At 44.0% G+C, this 9,460-nt stretch overlaps 1 protein-coding gene across 1 annotated transcript in view; it reads right to left on the reverse strand.

Annotated features, from left to right (window-relative positions):
• The window catches only part of SLCO2B1 (solute carrier organic anion transporter family member 2B1), a 132,236-nt gene extending 123,468 nt beyond the window's left edge, over window positions 1-8,768 (reverse strand). The window contains exon 1 of the mRNA XM_050935548.1: window positions 8,647-8,768. The gene's annotated coding sequence lies outside the window, so the exon portion shown is untranslated. The remainder of the gene's footprint in view (window positions 1-8,646) is intronic.
• Window positions 8,769-9,460: the final 692 nt, after the last annotated feature.

Raw genomic sequence — 9,460 nt, forward strand, 5'->3', positions numbered from 1 at the left:
CTTCCTAAGGGTCATTGTGGTTAAACACTGGAATAAATTGCTTAGGGAGGTTTTGGAATATCCATCACTGGAGATTTTTAAGAGCAAGTTAGACGAACACCTGTCAGGGATGGTCTAGATAATACTTCCTCCTGCCATTAGTGTAGGGGATTGGACTGGATGATGTCTCAAGGTCCCTTCCAATCCTATGATTCTATATCAGTGGCTCTCAACCTTTTTTGGCTCAGGACCCATTTGCAAATGTTTATGGCCTGTCACAATCCAGTAAATAGCCTGGGGATGGAGGCTTTGGGGTGGTTTCAGTTGGATCCTGCCCCCTGGAGGGGCTGGGAACTTGCCAGCACTCACCCTACAATTGTGGCTTCTGCAGCTCTTGTGCTGTGGGGCTGGTTGGGTTTGGCTCTCGGCTCTGGGTGTTGCAACCTCTGGGGTTGCAGCCTCACTCCCCTGAGTGGACCAAATTTGTGTGAGTGGAGTGGTGATCTGGCTCATGGAGTTGGAGTATCTCTCATCATGTTGGCTAGGCCAAACCTGAGCGGTGCTGGGACCCCAGAGGTCACAATGCCTGGAGCAGAGAGGTGAGCCCAGCCAGCCCTGTGGGACAGAGCCACAGGAACTGCCACATAACTCTCTGAAACATTCTGGTGACCCAGTTTTGGGTCCCGACCCAGGGGTTGATAAACTTAGCCCTTATGAGCTCCATCTTTCCTATGTCATTACCCATTAATTGCATAGGCCTCTTTTCTCCTATATGCACACATGAGAAACAGTTGCTGATGGATTAAATTATTAACCTGATCATTGAATAAATACTCCAGTTTGGGGCTTAGTTTACATTAGGAAATGTTCCTGTTGCTGTCAATGGGTCTCCACAATAGGTGTGGCTGAACTGATGTCGAAAACAGCTTAACTGCAAATCTAGACGGGCCCAAACACAGCGCAACACCATGTTAGAAAAAGAAGAGCTCTGTGTAGCTCTAAAGCAGTGGTTCTCAACCAATTTATCATTTTGGGTCATATATGCGGCCCACAATGTGTTACATGGGCTGCAGGTCGAGAAACACAGCGCCCCCCAAACCCCTCACAGTCCCCTATGTCCAGCCCCTTCCACCCAGAGACCCCTCCACAGAGTGTGGCCAGGAGGAGAGCCCTGGGAATGGGGCCAGGCAGCAAAACCCTGCACCCTGCAGCACAGGGCCGGGCAGCCGAACCCCGCACCCTGCAGCACAGGGTCAGGCAGCCGAACCCCACACCCCACAGCGTGGGACCAGGTAGCCAGACCCTGTCGTGTGGGATTGGACTCTGCACCCCGCCATGCGGAGTTGGGCAGTTGGGACCTGGATCCGGACCCCGCTGCATGGGGCTAAGCAGCAGGGCCAGACAGCCTAAAACCTATGGGTGCTTCAGCATCCCCACAAACCCCTATTTCCCAGCACCCACCACCCCATCACAGCCCAGTTCATCCCACCCCCACAAACCTGTCCAGAGGCCCACTGTCCCACTCTCTGCCCCCCTGCAGCATTCACCAGCCCCCCGCTGGTAGGAGCACTCCAGCAGGCTGCCAGATGCTGTCTCCCCCTCAACCAGTCCCGCCCTCTTTCAGATCACAGCAGCAAATTTTGAATTTGTAGAAAAGTTAATGCATTAATACTTTATACCTATTATTGTACCTTTCATCCACAGTTTTCAAAACCCTTTTGAGAAGTGGGTCATGATTTACAGATGGAGAAAGAGCACAGAAATTACACACCTGATTTTCAAACATCTGGGTACTGATGTGTGCAGTTTTCCACATTCCTGATTGATGTATGTGTCAAGCTAATGGGGATTTTGCATATAAATATGGTAAGTATGTGCAAGGGTATGTCTACACTGCAGTTAAAAACCCTCAGTGGCTCATACCAGCTGACTTGAGCTCACAGAGCTTACGCTAAAGGCAGTTTAATTGCAGCATAGATGTTGAGGCTGAGGCTGGAGCCTGGGCTCCAGGACTCTGTGAGGCGGGAGGGTCCCAGAGCTTGGGCTGCAGCCTGAGCCAAATGTCTATGCTACAATTAAACAGCACCTTAGTCCCTGCCCCACTAGCCTCAGTCAGCTGTCACAGGCCACCTGTGGATTTTTAATTGCAGTGTCGACATACCATAAGAGTAAATATCTGATTTGTGTGTGTGCACTGAATGTTTTGCAAAATATGAATGATATTTATTTACCAAAAATCACACAGCAAGTGATTGGCGGAGCTAGGAATGGAACCCATAGCTTCCTAGGAGATTGGTGAAGATCAAAGAAAGGAACAGAATACAGGTTTACCTATTAGAACTATGCATTACTACTTCTCTAGTCCGTCACCTCTGTATAGTTGCATTCAAACTGTACTCTTGGTCACAAGGAAAGTGAGGTTGATGGTCTCAGTTTAATTCTTAATAATTACCAGTCCACAATACATAACATGAGATCACCAGCCATTTTGGCAGCAAAGGCCTGATCAGAAGTCCCTTGTTTGCTGTTTAATAAGGCATTTATACAAGGTGAAACTTAACTCATGCCATGTATTTTACTGAAGAAGCAAGTGACAGAAATAGTGTCACCATCTGTGCTAGCCCAGCCCCACACCCATGAGGGCTGTTGCAGAGAAAAGCATAGGATGTATCTTTCTAAAGGGTTTACCAATTACTACTTTTTCATGTGTTTTTCCTATTTCCCCCAGATATAATCTGCCTGCCAGGATCCTGTGCTGTCTGAATGCCTCCAGCCACAACCACTGTGGCAGAGCCTCCCACAGTTTCCTACCATGGCAATGGTTTAAAACCCACAACATATTCCTCCATGTGTCCTCTAATGGCCAAAATACAATTCACTAATCATCAATTTAAATTGTGGCTCTGGCCTCCTTGAGGGTCACTGTGTATCATAGTGATAATCCAATAACACAACCCAGTAGTAATAGTACAAACACTGATCACAGCCCCTTGGTATTAATTACTGTGGAGAAACATTTTATATAACACAGAAGAGTGGCAACCTCAGAGACCAATTTGCAGTTTCTTTTTTTACTGGTGAACCACCCAAGTGTAAAAATTAATCCATCAAAATAAACATGTTTTGAAATGAAACATTCCAATTATGAAATGCTTACAGCAGGGGTTTTTTTCACGTAAAAGACAGGAACTCTGCTGACAAATAGGCCATATCCATTTAAACAGAATAAAGAACTTGAACATCAAATTGCTTCAGCAAATCCTGATTTAAAATATCCGTATAGGTTAGTGACGTGCCTCTACTGTCCCTATTTCAACTGTATACATTTACTGACCATCAGCAATAAGTGCTATAGCTCAATGACATTATTCTCCCAACATACCTCTCCCAGTGTTGGGCCAGATTCTCTGGCCTGACCCTGTTGTCTCTGTGGCATAAGCACAGAAAGGGAGCAGAAAGCCCTAACATTTTTCCTCCTGTGGATTTCCCTGGGGTGCCAAAGGAGATGCTGAAGAAGTGACCACAGAAATAAGAGGAGAACCAGGGGAGAACGTGTCACAAAAGCCATGGGAGGATACGATATCAAGCAGGAGGGAGTGATAAACAGTCTAGGAGGATCTAGGAGGATGAATATGGCTTACAGGTCTTGAGATCTGGTCAGAAGGAAGAGGTTATTTCAAACCTGGGTGAGAGTAGTTTTAATCGAGTGTAGAGGACAGAAGTCATATTAGAGGTGATCCAGGAAGGAGCTGGAGGAGAACTTGAGATAATGGAGGAAAATAGCTTGTCTGATGTGTTTGGAGGTGAAGGGAAGAAGGGAAGTGTGGAAATAGTTGGAACGAGATCTTTCTTATTGATGAAGATCATTGAACATGATCAAAAGTAGTGGGTAGTGATGCACAGTTTCTATGTCAGCTATCAAGAAAGATACAGCCTGTATTGTGGGCTTGATCCTGCAGGCATTGAAATCAAGGATACTGCTCTCATAAGAATCTATGAAAGGCCAGACTGGGACAGACCAAAAGTCCGTCTAGCCCAGTATCCTGTCTTCTAACCATAGCCAATGACAGGTGCCCCAGAGGGAATGAACAGAACAGGTAATCATCAAGTGATCCATTCCCTAACACCCTGTCATAAACAGATAGCTAAGGGTTAATGTCTCTTTCACCTGGAAAGAAGTAACCTGAAACACCTGACCAGAGGACCAATCAGGAAACAAGACTTTTTCAAATCTGGGTGGAGGGAAGTTTGTGTCTGAGTTCTTTGTCTTCTGCCTGTCTCTCTCTCGGCTATGAGAGGATTTCTGTTTCCTGCTTTCTAATCTTCTGTTTCCAAGTTGTGAGTACAGAGATCATAAAACAATAGGGGTTATTGTTTTTTTTCTTTTGTATTTACATGGTATAGTTGCTGGAATGTTTTGAATTGTATTCTTTTGAATAAGGCTGTTTATTCATATTTCTTTTAAGCAATTGACCCTGTATTTGTCACCTTAATACAGAGAGACCATTTTTATGTATTTTTCTTTCTTTTTACATAAAGCTTTCTTTTAAGACCTGTTGGAGTTTTTTCTTTAGTGGGGAACTCCAGGGAATTGAGTCTGTGCTCACCAAGGAATTGGTGGGAGGAAGAAGTCAGGGGGAAATCTGTGTGTGTTAGATTTACTAGCCTGACTTTGCATACCCTCTGGGTGAAGAGGGAAGTGCTTCTGTTTCCAGGACTGAAAATAGAGAGGGTGGAATCCCTCTGTTTAGATTCACGGAGCTTGCTTCTGTGTATCTCTCCAGGAACCCAGGGAGGAAACACCTGGAGGGGGGAAGGGAAATGGTTTATTTCCCTTTGTTGTGAGACTCAAGGGATTTGGGTCTTGGGGTCCCCAGGGAAGGTTTTTGGGGGGACCAGAGTGCCCCAAAACACTCTAATTTTTTGGGTGGTGGCAGCTTTACCAGGTCCAAGCTGGTAACTAAGCTTGGAGGTTTTCATGCTAACCCCCATATTTTGGACGCCAAGGTCCAAATCTGGGACTAGGTTATGACACACCCATTCCCAGCTTCTGGCAAACAGAAGCTAGGAACACCATCCCTGTCAATCCTGGCTAATAGCCAGTGATGGACCTACTTCCATGAATTTATCTAGTTCTTTTTTGAATCCACTTATAGTTTTGGCCTTCACAACATCCTCTGGCCAGGAGTTCCACAGGTTGACTGTGCAGTGTGGGAAAATAACTTCCTCTTCTTAGTTTTAAACCTGCTGTTTATTCATTTCATTTGGTGACCCCTAGTTTTTGTGTTATGAGAAGGATTAAATAACACTTCCTTATTTATTTTCTCCACCCCAGTCATGATTTTATAGACTTCTATCATATCCCCCCTTAGTCATCTCTTTTCCAAGTAATCTCTCCTCATATGGCAGCTGTTCCATACCCATAATCGTTTTTGTTGCCCTTTTCTGAACATTTTCCAATTCCAATATTTCTTTTTTGAAACAGGGCAACCACATCTGCATTCAGTATTCAAGATGTAGACATACGATGGATTTATAAAGAGGCAATTTAATATTTCTGTCTTATCTCTACCTTTCCTAATGATTTCCAACATTCTATTTGCTTTTTTGACTACCGCTGCACATTGACTGGATGTTTTCAGAGAACTGTCCACAATGACTCCAAGATCTCTTTCCTGAGTGGTAAAAGCTAACTTAGACCCCATCATTTTATATGTATAATTGAGATTATATTTTCCGGTGTGCATTACTTTGCATTTATCAACATTGAATTTCATCTGCCTTTTTGTGGCTAAGAAACTCAGTTTTGAGAAATCCTTTTGTTGCTCTTCACAGTCTGCCTGGGACTTAACTATCTTGAGAAGTTTGTATCATCTGCAAATTTTGCCACCTTAATGTTTACCCCTTTTTCCAAATCATTTATGAATATATTGAATTGGACTGGTTCCAGTACAGACCACTGGGGGACACCACTATTTACCTCTCTCCATTCTGAAAACTGACAATTTATTCTTACCCTTTGTTTCCTATCTTGTCACCAGTTACCAAACCATTAGAGGACATTCCTTCTTATCCCATGACAGCTTACTTTGTTTAAGAGCCTTTAGTGAGGGACCTTGTCAAAGGCTTTCTGAAAATCTAAGCACACTATATCCACTGGATCCCCCTTGTACACATGCTTGTTGACCCCCTCAAAGAATTCTACAAGATTGGTGAGGCACAATTTCTCTTTACAAAAACCATGTTGATGCTTCCTCAACAATTTATGTTCATCTATGCGTCTGACAATTTTGTTCTTTACTATAGTTACAACCAGTTTACCTGGTACTGAAGTCAGGGTTACCAGCCTGTAATTACCAAAATCACCTCTGGAGCCCTTTTTAAAAAATTGGCGTCACATTAGCTATCCTCCAGTCATCTGGTACAGAAGCTGATTTAAATGATAGGTTACAGACTACAGTTTGTAGTTCTGCAATTTCACATTTAAATTCCTTCAGAAATCTTGGGTGAATACCATCTGGTCCTGGTGACTTATTACTGTTTAGTTTATCAATTTATTCCAAAACTTCCTCTGTTGACACCTCAACCTGTCAGAGTTCCTCAGATTTGTCACCTAAAAAGAGCGGCTCAGGTTTGGGAATCTCCCTCACATCCTTAGCCAAAAAGACTGATGCAAAGAATTCATTTAGTTTCTCCGCAATGGTCTTATCATCCTTGCATGCTTCTTTAGCATCTCAATCATCCGGTGGCCCCACTGGTTGTTTAGCAGGCTTCCTGCTTCAGATGTCCTTACATTTTTTTTTGCTATTACTTTTTGAGTCTTTTAAGCTGTCAAGAAACTTTATCTCTGCATCCTGTCCTGAGGTGACATGTACCCAGACAATAAGGGGATATTTGAAATCGCCCATTATTACTGTTTTAATTTAATAGCCTCTCTATTCTCCCTGAGTGTTTTTGGTCAGTAATATATCTCTACTGCTATATTCTTATTATTAGAGCATGGAATTATCGTCCAAAGAGATTCTGTGATATAGTTTGGTTCATTTAAGATTTTTAAATCTTTGTTAATTCTATGCTTTCTTTTACATAAAGTGCCACTCCTCCCCAGCATGACCTGTTTGGTCCTTCCGATATATTTTGTACCCTGGTATTACTGTGTCCCGTTGATTAGCCTTATTCCACCAGTTTTCTGTGATGCCTATTATATCGATGTCTTCATTTAATATGAGCCACTCTAGTTCACCCATCTTATTATTTAGGCTTCTAGCATTTATATTTAAGCACTTTTTAGCTGTCTGCCATAAGATGATGTAATTGAATTGCACTTTTTTTCATTTGACTGTTTCTCATCAGATCCTACCTGTATTTTATCATCTTCCATTCTCTCCTCCTTACTAGGACATAGAGAATCTCCATTAATAGAGCCTCCCCTACAGGAACTGTCTGTCCGAACTACATGCTTCTCCACACCTGTAGGCTTTCTCCCAACCCTTAGTTTAAAAGCTGCTCTACAGTCTTTTTAATTTTAAGTGCCAGCAACAATCTGGTTCCATTTTGGTTTAAGTGGAGCTCATCCTTCCTGTATAGGCTCCCCCTTTCCCAAAAGTTTCCCCAGTTCCTAATAAATCTAACACCCCCCCAACACACGCACACAAACATGCCATTGTCTCATCTAACTGCTTATCTAACTAGCCATGTGCGTGGAACAGGAAGCATTTCAGAGAATGCCACCATGGAGGTCCTGGACTTCAATCTCTTACCTAGCAGCCTAAATTTGGCCTCCAGAACCTCTTTCCTATCCTTTTCTATGTCATTCGTACCTACTTGTACCATGACCACCGGCTCCTCCCCAGCACTACATATATGTCTACCTAGATGTTTCAAGAGATCCACAACCTTTGCACCAGACAGGCAAGTCACCAGGCGGTTCTCCCGGCCATCGCAAACCCAGCTATGTTTCTAATGATCGAATCACCCATTACTAATGCTTGTCTCTTCCAAATAACTGGAGTTTCCACCCTCAATGAAGTATCTTTAGTGTGAGAGGATACCACAACATCATCTGGAAGGACGGTCCCAACTACAGGATCACTTCCCTCTGCTCCAGTTGAATGTTGTCCTTCCCTGAGACTTTCATCCTTCTCAACAGCACAGAGTCTGTCAGACCAGGGATAGGACCATTCTACTGTGTCCCAGAAAGTCTCATTTATGTACCTTTCTGTCTCCCTTAGCTCCTCCAGTTCAGCCACTCTGGTCTCCAAAGCCCATACACAGTCTCTGAGGGCCAGGAGCTCCTTGCTCCAAATGCACACATATACCAGCTGCCCATAGGGCAGGTAATAATGCATGCTGCATTGGGTGCAATAAATTAGACAACCCCCACTCTGTTGCTGGACTTTCACCTGCATTATATTTTTACTCTTGAAGTTCATTCCTTTGTTGTTCTTTTTATCGGGGGTATTTTTGGCCCCCTGGTTAAGGGTTGATAGGTGCTAAAAAGCTGAGGGATCAAAGCCTTGTTAAGAAGCTCTCAGCCTTGCCTAGCAGGCTGCTAGGCTCAGCACACAGTCTCCTAAACAAACAAACCACACGGTATATTTCAGTGAATCAGCAAGCACACCACAAACACAAACACACACACACACACACTACAGACAACAAACTTACCCCAAGGATCACCTGATCACTCCTCCTTCACCTGGAGAACTCCCTTGCAAACCTTCCCTGTTAGCTGCTCCTCTTTGCTAGCTCTCACTGACTTCAATGGTACAGGATTAGGCAGCAAGAGAGGGTGCAGAGAGAAGTTGATGCTGCAGGACCCTAAGGAGGAATTCTGGCTGATTCAAACAGACTCCCTAGAAACAGACTGCAGTGACAGCTCTGACAGCTTTTAAAGAGGCACAGTGTGCACTCCTCTCCATGCATGGTCAGGTGTGTGCATGAGGGAAGGGAGAGGGACCTCCTCCCCACATTGTTTGAGGAGATTAGCATCAGGGGTAGCATGAACAGTGGCTTTGCTGCCCAGTGGCTTTGCTCTGACAGAATCTATGCTACTCAGAACTAGTCTAAACAAGATGGTGGCCACAACAGCAGTCAATGCTAGTGACCCTGTCGATGCTAGAAAGCCTCCCATTACTGCCACGAGTGGAGATGCACTGTTGGCTGAGCAACGGTGGGATAGAGCTCAAAGTCTATTGCAGGCAAAGATATTTTTGTCTCTGTGCAGGGTTTGAGAGAGAGGTAAAGGCTCCTTGCACTCTCCCATCTTTGAGCCCCTTCCTGGGGCCACCACATTCTAATCCATAACATCAACCACCAAATAGGTGCATGCTTCCAACAGCTTTATGAAGTTCACAAACTTGATTACACATGAAAACACCATTTGTATGGCCATAAGGATACACAGAACCAAGGGCATACAATGTAACTTCCAAGTGTAGCAATCTGCTTTGAAACAGTGTAGTCCTTAAATACTTGATCC

This window comes from Gopherus flavomarginatus, chromosome 1 (assembly GCF_025201925.1).
Source record: "Gopherus flavomarginatus isolate rGopFla2 chromosome 1, rGopFla2.mat.asm, whole genome shotgun sequence".
In the NCBI taxonomy this organism is placed as follows: Eukaryota; Metazoa; Chordata; order Testudines; family Testudinidae; genus Gopherus; species Gopherus flavomarginatus.